The following is a 19,035-nucleotide window of genomic DNA, read 5'->3' as shown; positions in this document are numbered from 1 at the left end:
CACAGTTACATGATTGTTGCACGATCAAGTCTGTATGTGACTATGATGTGTCTCTCTTCCATTGTCGACAGGTCCACCAGGGGTCTGTACACCGGAGAATGCCGCTATCTCATCACCTGCCCCAGCAGACGTGCCCTATAGAGGAGAACAGTGAGCAGAGAGTCAACCAACACTGAGGTATCACAAATTGTTATTTGCTGAAAATTTATTAATCCGCAATGTGCTTGTAACTGTGTGTATTCCAGGCCTAGATAGGTGTGATGCAGTTATTATTAATGCCATGTGGCTCCCTGAAATGGCGGCTGCCTGACCTGTAAGGTGGGACAAGGGGATATGAGGTAACTGCGCTGGCGTTGTACACCGTCGCGGTGGGCGGTCGAATACCACGGCGCAATTCAGCATTGGTTAACATTGGGCTCTATGGGTCCCATGAGCCAATGACGATGTACGCCGGTTGTGACGGTATGCACCGCCGCGGCCGTGACCGCCATTTTCTGTCTGTTCACTCACTTGATAACTGACCTTCAACAGGAGCGGACGTACACTGCAAGTGCTGCTGTGACCTGTGTCTGGAAGCGACGATGGATACAGTGTCTGGGGATAGGGCCCCTGCCTTCACTTTGGAGGAGTTGGAGAAACTAGTGGATGGGGTCCTCCCCCAGTACACGCAACTGTACGGTCCTCCAGACAAACAGGAGAGTACACTGTGCGCATGCTGCATGGGCAATGACTACTTTGAGTGGTGTGGATGGAAGATACAGGGGGGGGGCTGAGGCCTGCATGTGCGGATGGTGAGTGTATGTGCATCAGGGCATGGGTAGGAACTGGTGGGCAATGAGTATGACGGTCCGGCCGGGTGAGTAATGTCCTTTCCCCTGTACCATTCCTCTAGGTCAGCGCCCACCAGAAGAAGGCTATTTGGCGTGCCATCGCCAAGGAGGTCCGGACCCTGGGGGTCTACCACAGACGGAGCACCCACTGCCGTAAAAGATGGGAGGACCTGCGCCGCTGGAGCAAGAAGACGGTGGAGGCCCAGCTGGGAATGGCCTCCCAACGTGGAAGGGGAGCCCGTCGCACCATGACCCCCCTGATGTTCCGGATCCTGGAGGTGGCCTACCTGGAGTTGGATGGGCGCTTGAGGGCATCACAGCAGCCACAAGGAGGTGAGTAGTGCGCGCATTACGAGGTGTCTGGGAGGACGAGGTGGGCAGTGGGTTCCCCTAGACCAGGCGATCTTGGTAGGCAAGGTCCCTTGTGAGGCAGGCTATGTGGCACCCCAACCACACTAGTGGTAAGAGCCATCTACACCTAGTCAGGCTCCTGTGACTTCCAGGTGTGCAGCAATTGAGCTTAGGCCTCGTACCCCATGGCCATGTGAAAACTCTAGGAACCGTAAGTGCATGGCGTAGTGCAGAGGGATGCTCACTGTCTGTTGTGTCCGCCAACGGTAGTGGTGTTGCATGCACTGAACATGTATTTCTTCTCTCCCCCCCCTTTTTGTGGTCTCCCTGTTCTTGTGTGCAATGGCATCATCAGGCGGAGTAGCATTGGCACCGGAGCAGGAGGGAGCTGCATCCCACTTGGCCCTGGAGGGTGAATGTACGGAGTCTGAAGCCACCAAAGGGGCAGAGGGCGAGGGGAGCTCCACGACGGGGACAGGATCAGAGACCAGCGACAGCGACTCCTCCTCTGATGGGAGCTCCCTTGCGGTGGCGGGCACCTCTGTGCCCACCGCATCAACAGGTAGAGCCGCCACCCCCCACCAGCACTGTGGTTCTAAAACTTCTGGACCCATGTAATCTACTTTGCCACAGCAGTACGATTTTAGTATCAAAAGACCGATAATGACTAGTACACTAAGCATGAGCATTTTCGCTCAATTCCAGCAGCGTTTTCACCTCGAAATCGCCATTTTCATCCTGCACTCGTGGCTCCCATTTTTTATAGTTGCCCTCACATTGGCTTATAATACAGTCAGATTTGATTCCAAGGACACGTACACCTTGATTGACTTTTCTCTGACCTGGGCAAGCTGGAACCATTGCCTCAGGCCAAACCTGTTTGGTCAGTCTCTCTCCCAGTGGCCGAATCAGATAGCATCAAGGCACACCATGCCATAAAACCCTTATTATCGCTCACACACCCTGCCTAATCTTGCTCACACTTGCACCTGCTCTTTTCTTCTTCTTACTTTACGAGGGGGAGGTGCCCGTTTTTATTGGGGGCCCACACTTATCTGATGTAAAATACTAGGCCTTGCCGGGTAATTTATTACAGGTTGAATGACATGAAATATGAGGTTTCATCATGACACTGTTTTTTCCTTTGTAGTGAAAACATGTGAATGACCAACCAAAATGTCAAGAATGTTTGCCTGAAGCTTAAAAAACTGTATATAAGGAAACCTGATTTTGCATTGACACACAGTCTCCTGAGAACATACAAACTGTGCTGTTGTACTTCTAGGACGCTTGTTACTTGGTTGCAACCAATAAATTCGATCTTTGACTTCACCTAGAAGACTCTGAGTTTCTGTAGTCTGAATCAGGAAAGTACCCGAGGTCTTTGGGTGTACCCTGGCACCGCTGGGTTACCGGATCAGTACCGGTTCTGAAAAACCCAGTACCTCAGTTGGCGCCCAACGTGGGGCTCGATACCTGCGGTACCGGTCCAAGCCTGAGGTTCGTGAGGAGCTTCCTGTGAAAATTCTGGAGGAAGGCCGCCACTTCATCGACCCCTGCATGTCGACGTGGTCCGAAAGTCTTTGCTGCGAGGTTCCCCGCTTCCCGACGGCTACGAAGGACTGCTGCCCTGGCTATCGCCCTGATTTGGACCCTTGATTTTTGGTAGAGCGAAACAATAAGACGAGTCTTCTGGTGACGTCATCGATATTTTCAGTTAAGTATAAGTGGAGCGTCTCCCAGTCCTTAGTTGGACACTTGGTTTGGTCCTTAGTTGGACACTTGGTTTGGTCCTTAGTTGGACACTTGGTTTGGTATCCCTTCGGGATCACTTTGATTTGGAACTTGCAAGTACCAAAGCCGAAGGACTCGTGTATTCACGAGACTATCGTAAACGATAATCCTTTGAAGTTTGAAGCTAGACTAGTGAGCGAAGATGCCTGGTCTTAGCAGACTTGGACATTTGTTTTGTCTTGGTTGTAAAAGGGACTCCCGGTTGGAGGACTCATGTCCGGTTCCTCCGATTGGAACTCCAACCTATGAACTATATGTGAAGCACGGAGTAGGCCCCATCACATATAATGAAGTATGGATCCGTTACACCAGAAAAGATGGTGTTTTAAAATGGCCCCAAAATGGTAGCTTTGACACAGAAATCTTAGATAACCTCGAAGTTAGACTTTTTAAGAAGAAAGCCCGGCCGGCAATGTTTGATTCTTTCCGCTTATGGCGTAAAGAAGCCAAGCAAAAGGAAATTAAATTAGCTAAGAAAAATAAGAGAGAAAAAGGTATGCAAGCTGCTATACAGTTTAAAGATAACGAAGCAGAACAGTTGAATGAGCAGTTGCATAGGCGACACAAAATGACAGTAGATAAATGCTATCCAGTTTTGTCGCCTCTTCAGCAAGATGCAGCAAAAGACTCTGAAAAAGATCCCCTAATGTCGCATTTGCTAAGTTCGCCACCACCCTATGCGCAGAATGCAACGGCACCTCCGCAACCTCTAGTTGCACAACCAGTGGTTGCATTGCCTCCTGCTCCTCCCCAGCACCCACCAGCTATTCTTCAGTTGGTTCCTATTCCTCCGGTGCAGCCCCCTCAAGGGCCACCAGCTTTGACATCTGCTCTGCCTTTACTTCCTACAACTTTGACTACTATAGCGACTACCACTCCTGGTATTGTTTCTGACACTGCTTCTGTCTCTGCCTTGTCTCATTCTGTTTTTCCTCCTGTTCATTTGTCAACCTCTCCCTCTATCCGTCAGAGAATGACAAACACTGTGACTAGTCTTTTATCCCCTCTCTTTGGGTCATTAGCTACGACCCCAGTTACAGAGCGTAAACAATTGCGTAGCCAATTGCCTGATGGTATGGAGAAAGAGACACTGAATTATTTGGCGCATAAATGGGTTACTGAACCAGCGAGATATGAACTAGAGTCTGTTATGGATGTCTTCCATCAGTGGGAAGAACCGAAACAGAGATACGTTTTTGAGAAAATGTGTACTTTTCTTTCTGAGGATTTAGAGGAAAATGGTTTGGAGCCCAATCCGCCTAAGTTGTGTCGTGTACGGTTTGATTTTTCGACAGGTTTGATTGTGGGTTCAGATGTCGAGAAAGCAGTTGCGACGTTATTGTCGTTTAGGACTGAAGGTGTTTCCAGGTTATTGTTTAAATATGATTCTTCTGCTAAAAAGAAAGGGAAAAAGTACCCCATGAGAGAAGTTCCCCCACAGTGGAGGGAAGGGGACCCAAATGCTAATCCACCTGTCCTGCCTCACTTCCAGCGTGTATGGGTACACGTTCCATGGAAGCGAGCTGAAGTTTTAGCCCTTAAGCAGACATTGCCTGATCCCCGTAAGAATCCTACAGGGTATTACAAGGAATTGTCACAGACTGCGGGGTCTTGCATTATGAATTTAGCTGACATAGACATGTTGTTTGGGAATGTTGTATCCACAGCCTTTATGGGGAAAGATTCGCCATGCAGACCATGCTCAAGAATTAGGTGACACATGGGCTAATATTGCTGCTGCAGATGCCCGACAAATTGGTGGTGCTAAACCTGAGCCTTTAGTGACAGAGCTTCCTGGTAGGATTATTGATTACATGAAAACTATAATGCCTGCGATGCGTGTAAACTGGGATAAATTGTCTGCATGTAAGCAAAAGAAAGAAGAAACGGTATCAGATTTCTTCACTAGGTTTGAGGAAACGTTTGTGGACCACAGTGGTCAAGATATGAGCACGGAAGGTGGTCAACGTTTGTTCGTCGATAAATTTGTGCATAATCTGCTTCCTGAGTTGTGTAAAAAGTTAAAAGACTCAGAAAGTTCTTGGGCAGTTTCCTCTTCAGCGCAGATATTGGCTACTGCACAATACTACGAAAATAGAGATAAAGATGAGAGAGATAGAGTAGAGAAGAAAACAAAAGATTTGAAAACGAAGGTTCTGTTACAACAAGCGTACCCGCCACGAGGTGGTCAGAATGGTGGTGCACAGAACAACTATCAGAATAACTATCAGCCCCAACCGTTTCAGGGAAACCCGCAAAGAGCTGAGTATGCTCAACCACGTATCCCAGTAGGTCCCAATCAGTGTTCATATTGCAAGGAAGAGGGTCATTTCAAGTATAGTTGCCCTGCTTTGCTACAGCGCTCAAATGGTACTTCCGGTTTAAGAGGTCGAGGTGTTCCACAAGCACCTAGAGGAAGAGGACGTGGATATGTTCCCCAGAGCGCGCGCCCATTCCCCCCTCAAAACTCAATGAACAGATTTGATCAACAGGTTAATGTATCTGGTAGGACGGCTCAGTACTATACTGATGATTACTATACAGAGGATGAGCATTTGGACAGTAATGATTGCTAGGACAGCCATAGACAAAGAGAGGGAGTTGTTTCAGTTCCAGTAGATCAGAGTGGGCATTATGTTAAGGTGATTGCATCAGGTGTGTCAGAACCTTTTCTGTTGGATACTGGTGCTACCAAGAGTTCTATTATGCACTCAAAACTCCCTGGCGCACCTTTGTCTGGCGAAACAAATGTATCAGTTGGTTTTTCCGGCGCCCCAGTTAGAAATCCGATTTCTAACCCTATATCTCTTTCTGTTGGACCTTGTAAATTTGAAACACCCCTTATTTTGACGACAGGTTGTGGCGAGAACTTGTTAGGATTAGATCTGTTAAAGAGATTGTATGCAACATTGTATTGCTCTCCTTCTGGAGTGCAACTCACATTGGGTAAGAAAGTGGTTTCACCAATGTATTTGTCAAAGGACAGGTTTCCATCAGAATTTTCGTCTCTTCCTAATACTCTTTGGGCTACTGGACCTAATGATGTAGGTCTTTTGGAAATTCAGCCATATGTGATAACATTAAAAGCCAATGTTAAAATGCCACGTATTCCCCAATACAAGATCTCTAGTGAAGGGGAAAAAGCATTGATGGCAATTATTCGTGATCTGATTGAGAAGGATGTAATTGAAGAGACAAGAGGCAACGTTTGCAATAGTCCTGTTTTGCCTGTCTTGAAGCATACTGACCCTACTCAGCCACCTGTTTATAGGTTTGTAATTGATCTTAGAGAGGTGAACAAAATAGTTGTGCCACAGTTTCCAGTCGTCCCCGATATCACTGCATTGTTGACAATGATTCCGGCTTCAGCCACTTGGTTTTCAGGAATAGACCTGAAAAATGCTTTCTTCAGCATCCCTATTGCAGAAGAGAGCAGGGACATTTTTGGCTTCAATTTGGGAGGACGAAGCTTCAGATTTAAGAGAGCTCCTCAAGGCTATTGTGAAAGTCCATCTATCTATAGTCAGGCTTTGAAAGCACAACTTGACACTCTTATGTTACCTGATGGCGCCACTCTCATTCAATATGTCGATGATTTGCTAGTTGCCGCAGATACTAAGGAGATCTGCAAAGAAGCAACATTGTCATTATTGCGTCATTTGTCTGATTTACACCACAAAGTGTCCCTTTCAAAGTTACAGTATTGTCAAAAAGAAGTGACCTATTTAGGTCATCTCTTTTCGAAGGAGGGAAGGCAACTGACCCCAGAGAGAATCAGAGCTGTTGCAGCAATAAGTGTGCCAAGAACACAAAGAGAAGTGCGTGCTTTCTTGGGTATTACATCATATTGCAGACAATGGATACCTAATTTTTCGTTAATAGCCAAACCCTTGGTGGCATTAACTTGTAAAGATATTCCAAATCCCGTCCCATGGTCTGAAGATTGTCAGAAAAGTTTTGTCGAATTACGTGATGCATTATGTTCAGCTCCTGTGTTGGGTACCCCCAACTACAGCAAGCCTTTTACATTATATGTCCATGAGAAAGAAGGTTGTGCGTTAGCAGTTTTGACACAACAGTTTGGAGACAGGGAGCGTCCATGCGCCTATTTCTCTTCAACCTTAGACCCAGTAGCTAAGGCACTACCGAGCTGCTTAAGAGCGGCAGCGGCAGCTGCTGTTTCTATCCGACAGTCTGCTGGTTTAGTGATGAATAACACATTAGTCATAATGGTTCCACATGCAGTGGACACGCTGTTAAACAGAACCACGACACAGCATTTAACTAGTGCTCGATTGTCAGGTTACGAGTTGACATTGTTAGCAAGCCATGTACATATAAAAAGATGCACTACACTTAACCCAGCTACGTTATTACCAATTGTGACGGAGTTAGATACTTCTGAACAACATGATTGTCTCCATAGAACAGAAGAAGAAACGAAAGGGAGAATAGACCTTCTGGACACTCCCATTGCAAAGAGTGATGGTACTTTGTGGGTGGATGGTTCATGCTTTAAGCTCCCGAATGGTGACACGACTGCGGTGTATGCTGTGACAACTTTGTGTACGATTGTTGAAGCTGCACGTATCCCACATAATTCAGCCCAAGCAGCTGAGTTAGTAGCCCTAACAAGAGCATGTACAGTATCCAAAGGAATGAAAGTGACTATCTATACCGATAGCCAATATGCGTTTGGTGTGGCCCATAGTTTTGGGCGTTTGTGGAAGGAACGTGGGTTCCTGACCTCGCATGGAACTAAAATACAGCATGGTCAGTTGGTAAATGAGCTCCTTGATTCACTTACTTTACCGTTGCAAGTTGCAATTGTGAAGTGTAGCGCACATAAAAAGGTGACTGATGATGTTGGTCGTGGGAATGCATTTGCTGACGAGGTCGCAAAAGAAACGGCAAGGAATGTGATGAGCCGAATGTATGTCGCGGGCCCTGCAAGATGGATTGGTGATGTTGGAATGTGTGAAGACACGATAGAAAGCGTGAAATCGATTCAAGCTGAAGCCACAGAGAAGAATTGAGTGTGTGGAGAGAAAGTACGGGTAAATTGGATGCGAATGGTTGTTGGGTCGAGTTGTCAGAACATCAAAGATGGTTGCTACCCGATGAGTATGTGCTTGCAGTAATTACAATGGCTCATGGAATGGCTCACATCAGTGTGAAAGGGATTTGTAAGTTGTTGGCCCCAGTATGGCAAAATGCAGGAATTCCCAAGTGCGCAGAAAATGTAGTTAAAAATTGCATGGTATGCCTGAAACACAACCCTGGTAGAGGAACCCCAACTCCAGCTGGTCATTTTGCACCTCCTACGTATCCGTTTGAGGTTTTGCAGCTAGATTTCATCCACATGGAGAGGTGCAACAACTTAAAATACGTACTCGTTGTTGTTTGTGCCTTTTCAAGATGGGTGGAAGCCTATCCCCTAAAAGACAATACTGCGCTATCCACAGCCAAAGCCTTGTGAAAGAGTTCTTCCCTAGATTCGGAATGCCGAGAATGATCTGGAGTGACAATGGAAGTGAATTTGTGGGTCAAGTGATGAAGAAAGTATGCGAAGGGCTAGGCATCAACCAAAAGTTTCACGCTGCAAATCACCCCCAATCAGCTGGATTAGTGGAGTGCTATAATGGCACTCTAAAGCTAAAATTGGCCAAGATACAAGCGAGCTCTGGTCTCAAATGGCCTGACGCTCTACCCTTAGCACTCCTATCAACCAGAATGACTGTGCATTCACGAGTGAAACTTAGTCCTTATGAGATAGTCTTCGGCCGCCCGGCCAATATATGGGGAGTGCCTAGGCCCAAGAAGTTCAGCGAGATAGAGCATCCTGTCTTGCTTGACTATCTGTATGAATTGACAGCTAAATTGCGTGTCTTACATCAACAGGTCCACGACACCTTGCCTCCGGTCTCTGAATCTCCAGGTCATCCTATTGAGCCTGGATCCTGGGTTTTAATAAAGAACTTTCAGCGAACCAAAAACGAGCAGCCCAGGTGGACCGGACCGCACCTCGTTCTTCTCTCCACAAGATCAGCTGTTCGAGTAGAAGGGAAGAAACACTGGATCCATGGGACCCATTGCAAAAGGGTATCCCTACCTCTGCCATGTGACCGGTGGGTCCAGGAAGGTGTCGCCGACTCAGAGACTGAAACCGTGCCACAATTTCTGCCTTTCAGCGATGTGCGAATAAAAGGAACACTCACTGAGAAAGAAAGTGATGACATTTTACAATCAGCAGTATCACCGTCAGTTCGATTGGACACTACAGAACCTGAACTCCTTTTTCAGGACCACACGATACCTGGGACTAACCGTTATAATCTACGACCAAGAATAAAGGACAAATAAAACAGTTTACTTTTCTTCTCTTTAGCAAAGTTCTCCAAAATGGAAAATTATTTTTGAATGACTTTTTTTTCTTTTTGTATTTTTTGAACCTCCATCCGGGTTCAGCTGTAGGATCGTGGCTGAAAAGACTTAGGGGGGTAGCCTGTGGACACAAGGTCTACAGGTCTGGTTTGTTCTAGGGCGGCCTGGAACATTCAGAACACTCCTAAGTGAAGTAAACCAACCGCCACGAACGGCAACGGTTAGAGTTTGGAATCTTTCCAAAATGGAGAACATGTTGAAAGACTGAGTTTCAAGAAGAGAATATGTGAAACGATAACCAGGAAACGGTTTTTGCTGCTGTGCATTTTTATGTTATTTAGTATACTTATGTTTTTTATAGGATATATTTTATTCTGTTTTAACGTGATATTGGCACCCACTACCTCGTCTACACCTCCTCCTTCCACTGTTTCCCCACATTCTTTTCAACTCTTCCCTAAACATGAATCTGCTAGGAGACTAGAGTTCATTAATAACTCCTTCATCCAGCTTTTGCACCAACACCAACTAGTGATAAATACCACTAACTGTTGGGTGTGTGGCCTTATGCCTCACACAGCAGATAAAGGTATCCCTTATCTGATCCTGCCTTTTAGCCACAATGGTTCCGTGTGGGCATTCAGAACGATATTCATCTATGCACACTACCCCCTACGTTTTGCGGAAGACAACCCTAAGAAAAATGCTTTAGTTAAAGGAATCATAGACATGATGAAGGACAATATCTCCTACGAGACTATCCCCAGAGATGAGACAATGGCATATATAGGATGGAACATGACCGGATATGAAGCCACAATGAGTGAAAAGCAGCAAGCTAAGATATCTTCCCTGATTTGGGTTGTACCCCACCAGGGTCACCTGTGTCTGCAAGGTACTGGCAGGAATCCCAGAGCTCAGCTAGGGGAAAGCGTCTGCACTGAGACATATATCTTCGCATCTCAGACCTCCCCTCCGCTCTTGGCAGCTAAGGGCACCTATTTCATCTGCCATGATAGAGCCTTAACATGGTTGCCCCCTGACTTTTCGGGCACATGCTTCGTTTCGTTCCTGTTGCCCCCTACCTACACAGCAGCGGCAGATTACCACAAGACAAGGATAGTTAGAGGCGTCTTCAGTGAAAAAGACACTGCAGGACAAGAATTTGGGGACTTCGTAAAGGGTTTTCTGCCGTTCTGGGGACAAATAAGTAACAGCAGGAGCATAAGGCAATTGGTAAGAGTGGTTGAATCCACCGTGGCTGAAACCGCTGGTGCCCTTGGTAACTTGACTGCTGAGCTCCAGTCGGATCGTCTTATGACCCTTCAGAACAGGGTCGCATTAGATGTCATCCTTGCAGACCGGGGTGGAGTATGTACATTGATCCAATCGAGTTGCTGTGTTTTTGTCCCAGATAACCCTCCAACAGTATACCAGGCCATCTCCAAACTGCATAGAATTTCCGAATCTATTCATTTAGATAAAGGAGATTGGTCATTAATGGGATGGTTCTGGGAACTGATATCAGCATGGGGATGGAAGATTCTGATGGTCATTGGGATGATCTTGGCCATTCTTTTCCTGTTCTGTCTATGCGTGCAGTGTGCTCCTGTGATATGTGGTTTCTGTGTTACATCATGCAGAAGGAAACCTGCACCAAAAGACGAGCTAAATACTAGGATGATGTTACAGCAACATCTCAACGACTTTAGAAACATAGACCTGGACTCAGATTAGCATGAGAATAGGTTTATTGCCTATGTAAGGGCAAAAGGAGGGTTTGTGGTTCTAAAAATTCTGGACCCATGTAATCTACTTTGCCACAGCAGTACGATTTTAGTATCAAAAGACCGATAATGACTAGTACACTAACCAGGAGCATTTTCGCTCAATTCAAGCAGGGTTTTGACCTCGAAATCGCCATTTTTGTCCTGCACTCGTGGCTCCCATTTTTTATAGTTGCCCTCACATAGGCTTATAATACAGTCAGATTTGATTCCAAGGACACGTACACCTTGATTGACTTTTCTCTGACCTGGGCAAGCTGGAACCATTGCCTCAGGCCAAACCTGTTTGGTCAGTCTCTCTCCCAGTGGCCGAATCAGATAGCATCAAGGCACACCATGCCATAAAACCCTTATTATCGCTCACACACCCTGCCTAATCTTGCTCACACTTGCACCTGCTCTTTTCTTCTTCTTACTTTACGAGGGGGAGGTGCCCGTTTTTATTGGGGGCCCACACTTATCTGATGTAAAATACTAGGCCTTGCCGGGTAATTTATTACGGGTTGAATGACATGAAATATGAGGTTTCATCATGACACTGTTTTTTCCTTTGTAGTGAAAACATGTGAATGACCAACCAAAATGTCAAGAATGTTTGCCTGAAGCTTAAAAAACTGTATATAAGGAAACCTGAGTTTGCATTGACACACAGTCTCCTGAGAACATACAAACCGTGCTGTTGTACTTCTAGGACGCTTGTTACTTGGTTGCAACCAATAAATTCGATCTTTGACTTCACCTAGAAGACTCTGAGTTTCTGTAGTCTGAATCAGGAAAGTACCCGAGGTCTTTGGGTGTACCCTGGCACAGCTGGGTTACCGGATCAGTACCGGTTCTGAAAAACCCAGTACCTCAGCACTGCCATCCCAGCAGCCCCTCAGCGTGTGTCCCGTACTCGCTCACGCAGGAGGGTGGGCATCTGCTTCGTCCCAGGCACCTCAGGCCCTGCCCCAGTCAGACCTGCTGCCCTCTCTGAAGAGGCTATTGACCTCGTGAGATCCCTCACTGTTGGGCAGTCTACCATTGAGAATGCCATCCAGGGTGTTGAGAGGCATTTGCAACAAACAAATGCATACCTGGAGGGCATTCATTCTGGCCAGGCGGCCCAACAGAGAGCATTTCAGGCTCTGGGCTCAGCACTGATGGCAGCCATTGTCCCTGTGTCCAGCCTCCCCCCTCCATTCTCCTCCACCCAGACCCAATCCCCTGTACCTCAGCCTATCCCAAGCACACCATCAGACCAGCATGCACACTCATCAACACACAAGAGTGGCTCAGGCAAACATAACCACCACACATCCCACAGGCACTCACACAAGCACCATACCCATGCACACATACCAACATCCACTTCTTCCACTGTGTCCCCCTCCTCCATGTTTCCCACCTCCCTCCCAGTCTCATCTCCACTCACACATGCATGCACTACATCCTCAGCCCCTACCTCCATCACCAGCACGCCCATCAACCCCCCCCGCTCACGTGCAATCACCACCCCCACTACCATTCACACATCCCCGGTGTCCTCTCACAGTTTGTCAGTGAGCCCTCCTCCCAAAGTACACAAACGCAGGAACACACCCACCCAACAGCCATCCACCTCACAACAGCCTCCAGCCCATGCACCTTCACCCAAATTCAGCAGACGTACACCTCCTACAACCACTACCTCTGCCTCCACTCCCAAACACCCTCCATCTACCTGTCCCAGTGTGTCTAAAAAACTTTTCCTGGCTAACATTGACTTCTTCCCTACACCCATCCCCGTCCTTCACCTAGTGCCAGGCTTTCCAGGTCCCAGCCCAGCACCTCAGCCACCACATCACCAGGCACAGTGGTGCCAGCAACTGCGGGGTCATGGAGTGCGCCACCCATCAGGGCTGCCAGTGTGCCACGTAGCGAGGGCAAGGACATTCTGCCACCTGCCAAGGTGAAAAAGGTGCCCACATCCCGGAGGGAGAAGCCGAAAATACCAGCCACCAAGGGCTCAGGGAAAACCAAAGGGCATAGTGGCAAGACAACAGCGCCAGCATCAAAGGTGGGGAAGGGCCAAAAACAGAAGGGCAGGTCAGAAAAGGGCATGGTGGCACCGATTGAGGGACCAGTGTCACACCTTCTGTCCACGTCCACGTCCAAGCCAACTGTACGGCGGCGAACACCGCTAGCTGCACCACCACCTGCACCGCCTCTGGCACGTCTACAGCCGCTGCGACAGTCCCCAGCCTCTTCCCCAGTGGGCAGCCATCTGAGGCTGCAGGAGACATCCTGCTTACTCCCTCAGCAGGTGCTGACCAATGCACCGCCGCCAGCCCCGCCACCAGCCCCGCCGCCACAGACACCGCTGCAAGCACCGCCAGAGGCCCCTTAACGTCCTCGGGCAGTGGCACCACCGCTGACATGCCTACCATCCCCAGTGGTCAGTCGTCCGAGGCTGGAGGAGAGTTCCAGGACCCTGGGCAGCTTCCATGAAGCATTACTGTCATCACTGTTGGCACCTGCAGGTGGAAGGCGAAGCCGCAGCAGTGTGGGGTATGTCGCTGCTACCGGTACCACGCCAATGTCGTGCCACACACACCCAGGTGAGTGAATTGTACCAGCCACACTGCACGTGAAGCACTTTGGGCATAAGGCCCCCTCCAGAACCAGTGGAGAAATACATCCACTACCTGAGTCCTTGGCAGGATGAAGCACTCTGGGCACAAGGCCCCCTCCAGAACCAGTGGAGTATCACATCAACTACCTGAGTCCTTGGCAGGATGAAGCACTCTGGGCACAAGGCCCCCTCCAGAACCAGTGGAGACTGTTATCCACTTGAGAGACTGTGGCTTTGCACTCCCCAGGATAATGCAGTGGGCAAACCACCCACTGGAGAGACTTGAGAGACTGTGGCTTTGCACTCCCCAGGATAATGCAGTGGGCAAACCACCCATTGGAGAGACTTGAGAAACTGTGGCTTTGCACTCCCCAAGATAATGCAGTGAGCAAACCACCCACTGGAGAGACTTGAGAGACTGTGGCCTTGCACTCCCCAGGATAATGCAGTGGGCAACCCACCACTGGAGAGACTTGAGAGACTGTTTCTTTGCACTCCCCAGGATACAGCAATGGGCATGGAGCCCCCTCGTGCAGCAGTGGCGTCATGCGTTCATCTGGCTGAGGTGCCCCCACTCCCCCTGAGGTGCCTGTTTCATTTTGATCTGATGCCCCTGCAGTGTTCTCTCTGTTTCCAGTCAGGTATCTAGTGTGGGCTTTGCCCATGCATTTGGGGCCCAGTGGTCCAGGGACAATGATTGGTGCACTATCCGGACTTGTGTAGTTGGTGTACATAATTGTATATACTGGATTTTGAACTTTGATAATAAGATTTCACAAGATTACATTTGTTAAAATAATTTCCTTTTGTCCTTGCATTCTTCCAGGGGGTGGTGGGAGTGTATATGTATAGTTGCTGCATGTATTTGTCTGTATGGTGTTTTGGGTGAGGGTGGGGGTGGGGGCGTTGCGTGTTGCATGTTGCATGTGTGTGTCACAGTCTTTTCCCTCCCCACTCCCCTGTGTTGTAGGTGCAATACTCACTGTGGTCGTCGCCGCCGTCTTTGGTGCTCCTGATAGAAGAGAAGGAAGACCAACATCGGCAGTATCTGCAATTTGGGCTCCATGGCGTCCTGGTTCCTCGTGGGGTGTGGAGAGGTGAGTGTTTTCCCTTCTGTGTACTGTTTCCGCTGTGTTTTTGTTTGCGTTGGTTCCGCCCCGGAAAAGGTGGCGGATAGCCGTCTTGAAATACAGTGGGTGCTACTTTGTCTTCCGCCTGTCTGCTGGTGGTTACCGCCGCGGTGTTTGTTTCTACCGCAGTGGCGGTCGGAGTGTTAAAGTGGCAGTCTATGTTGGCAGTTTCCGCCATCGTCGTAATTCCATTTTTTTGCTGCCGGACTGTTTGCGGTATTACCGCCGCTTTAACAGCGACCGCCAGTGTTATTATGAGGGCCATAGTCTTTTCTGAATCTCTCAAGAATGTTACCATCAATTTTGGAGCTTTTGGAGAAATCTATAAAGAATTCACCCCATACTCAAGATATTCTCGTTTCCATTCTAAAGGTTTTACTAGCAAATCAAAACATGAGCCACTCCCCTGCAGAGTTAACTACGACATCTAAAAAAGAAGCGAGTAAGAGTTTAGGTCGAAATACAAAGGGGACAAAGGGGACTAGCCTGCAGCTCCCAAGTGTTGATGACTCGACGATCACAGGTGATAAGCTCTCTCACTCCGATAGAGGAACTCAAGCAGGAAAGCCACAGTTGGATGAAGTAGCCATTCCAACAGTAATTCGGGCCTCTGAAGAGAATGAGATATACTCTTTGGACAACCTGTTCCCTAATACAAACTCAATGCTCAATATTAACCCACTGGCTCATGTTGTCCAGATAAAGGAAGATGCCCCAAATCCCAGAGCAGTACCATTTCCAATCTTTCTTCCCAAAGTTCAACCATCTATAAAGCAGCTGGAACAAAATGAGAACAACATGGGTCCGGTTAGTAAAATTGCTAAAATAAGAGGGAAAAGACTGGAAAGGAAAGGAATCAGAAAAAAAAAGAAAGTAAGGTTAAGTTTGAGGAGAGAGAGAGCAGGTGGAAGTTACTGACATCCCGGAACAGGTCTGCTCATTTAAGAACTCTCAGAATTGGATGGAGGGGGCGTCTTTAGTTGTACTAACACAAGACCATGATGAGACAGACCAACTAGTGATTCCATGTGCTAGATCCGACTCCTTCATCGTGTCTCCGCCTGATCCTGTCCATCTTGTAACCAAAGAGATTCACCCCAAATTAAGCATTCAGAAAGTGGGAGAAAAAATCACAGGGGAGAATGCCCTTGAAGGGCGGAGGGTGTTACCTGACTATCTGGAGTTCTCAACTATATTTGAATCAAATGTCTGCCTAAATCGTTCGTTCCTACTGTCATGCTTTCTGGAAATAGACAAGCTCAATTTAATTGAGAGTACTGATTTTGTGAGGGTTTTACTAGATCACAGTATGGGCAGGAGCAAGGCAAAGGTTTGGTTCTCTTCCAAAACTATTGTGAAATTAATCTTGGTTAATTGTGTCCAATTCCAACGTAGGGTTATAGATGTTATCCCAGCCCGGGAGAAGTAAATGTACTCTGGTGGGAAGTCTATTACTCATGGATTAGACTCTACAAACCCATCGGGAATTGGGGAGGAAAACTTTCTCTCACCTCAGGAGAAAGTGTGCAAGTTTCTTTATATCAATATATAAGGGTAGTGAATGTCTTGGAAGAACCAAAATCTCAGGGCTTCAGTGCCATCAAGAAAACTGGAATTGGTTCGCAGGGGCGCTGAATAGACCTAAGCCTAAGGATAAGTTGATACAGCCATGTTACTAGCACTGGCCTTTCCTTGGTCTCCTGGAATGCCACAGGCCTAGGGAAAGATCAATGTAAATTGCATGTTTTGTGTTCAGTGATGATCGACTTGATTTGTATTCAAGAGACCTGGTGGTCAAATGAGTTCTCATGCCTGGGTTACACGGTTTTAAGCAAAAAAGCACTACCTTACAAAAAAAGGGCATGCTAAAGGGGCATTGCCATTCTTTTAAGTGACCAATATATTTGGGAATACGACAGCCTCCCTGACATTACAAATGTTTGTCAAATAGAACAAATACAAGTTTGGGGGGAGAAGGGTGGGAAACTGCCCCTAACGATTGGAAACGCATATATCCCCCCGAAAAGAAATTGGATACTATTTTAAAACAACTCTTTTTACAAATTTGAGCTATAAGAAATCCTGTTAATTTAATTTTAATAGGGGACTTAAATTGTAAAGTTTCTAATACTACACTTTATTCCTTCAGTGATTTAGATAGGCAAAAAGCATTGAATATCCCGTCTATCATGTTCTCTCCTAGAATTAGGACAGATAAAAGAGGATTCAACTTTTAGAAAGGTCTAAGGTACTGCAGTTGTATTATTCTGAATGGGTGCTTCAGTATGGATTCACCCGCATCCCCCACACATAAGTCGGTTAGGAATAACTCAATTATAGACTACATCTGTGCTTCATACAACATAGCTCAAAAAGTGGAGGACATGGCTGTATTAGACACCCTATACAGTGACCACAAGATTTTAAGGCTTACTTTGAATTTGAAGTTAGGGGCCACAGACTCATGGTCTATAAAAGGCGTAAACCTTAGAGTCAGTGGAAAAAATAGGAGAATGCCTTGGACGTCAGTTAAAATGTTATTGATTAAACTATTACTGGAAAACATTGTGGGAAGCTTAGAGGTGTGGGGGAAAGACGTCCTAATATATTTTTCCAATTTAATAAAACACATTACTTTGCGTAACCAGCCTGAGCGTAATATAATTAGAGTGAAAAAATTCAGCTTCCTATTCTGAATTTGAACAGAGTAATGAATATGCTAGTACGGTGACAATTGGAACACAAGTCTAAGGAAATGAATATAGGGAAATAACAAAACTTAAGAGAAGAAGATCACAGCTAAAAATGGCAATCCAGAAAAAAGAAGAGGACTATAAATGGATTGCAATGAGGGAAGAAGCTGTAAAGAGAAACCCCAGAAAACTTTGGGCTATTATCTCAGAGGGGTGCGGAAACTGTAAAACCTTAGCCGCCCCCGATAACAGAGGAAGATTGGAAATTGTATTTCAAAATCTTTATGCTGAAAACCAGGGCATTGACCCAGGGAGAAAGGTGATAGCATCAAACAGAGGGGGAGAAACGGATAATACGGGTGCTCCAACAATGGCGGAATTAGAGGGGATCATAACATCAATGCGCTCTTCAGGTGCTATGGGCCCCGATGTGGTTCCAATGACCCTAATTAAAAGGGAGCCTTTGTTTTGGGCAAAACTACTCCAACCACTGTTCGGCTCCTGCTTTGCCCAAGGCAACATCCCAAAATCATGGATGGGTAGTATAATTCTTCCTTCACATAAAAAGGGAGACAGAACAATACCATCAAATTACAGACAAATCGCCTTATTAGACGCAACTGGAAAGATATTTGCAAAAAGCATTTCACTGCAATTGACTGATTGGGTGGAGGAAAATGGTATTCTACCAGTGGAAGAGGCACGCTTCAGAAAGGCCCATAATACCTTAGATAATATCCTGAATATGCAAATTATAATTGATAAGTATGTCCAGACTAGGGGAGGTTTCTGTACGCAGCATTTATCGATTACTCCACAGCTTTTGACAGAGTGGAAAGGGGAATATTGTGGAAGAAACTCCATGACTTAGGTGTCCCACCTGGTCTCCTGCGAGTGGTGATTGCCCTACACTCATCGACCTGGTGCAAAATCTTATTGGGTGGAGAACAGGGATTGTCTTCAAAGGTTTGAACCAAAAATGGCCTGAAACAAGGCTGTTTATTGGCCCCATTACTTTTTTCCCTTTAAATCCATGACCTTCTCATAAGTCTCAGGAACTCTTTTGGCGATGCCCCAGTGGTGGGGGGACAGCCAATCATGTTCTTAATGTATGCGGATAACTTAGTAGCATACAACCGTACCCCAAAAGGCCTAAGTCAATGCTTGGCCGCATTAAAAACATATTTGGAGAAGCACTACTTGAGAATCAATACAGCAAAGTCTCAGGTGGTTTGCTTCTCTGGGAAGAAAAACAGAAGGAAATCCTTTTCCCCTTGGGTTCTGGGTCAACACAAACTGGAACAGCAAGATTCATACCAGTTTTTGGGTAAGATTTTTTCGACTTCAACAAAAGAACAAGACCACATTTGTCATAATTCCAATAAGGCTCTTTCACTTGCCCAAGGTCTGTCGGCTTTTTATAAGGCAAATGGTAAACAACACTTCTTACACTTATTATCTGCCTACCAGGTC

The sequence above is a fragment of the Pleurodeles waltl genome, chromosome 2_2 (assembly GCF_031143425.1).
Source record: "Pleurodeles waltl isolate 20211129_DDA chromosome 2_2, aPleWal1.hap1.20221129, whole genome shotgun sequence".
NCBI classification, from domain to species: Eukaryota; Metazoa; Chordata; class Amphibia; order Caudata; family Salamandridae; genus Pleurodeles; species Pleurodeles waltl.
The sequence above is the reverse complement of the archived record's forward strand: the minus strand, read 5'-3'. Positions refer to the sequence as shown.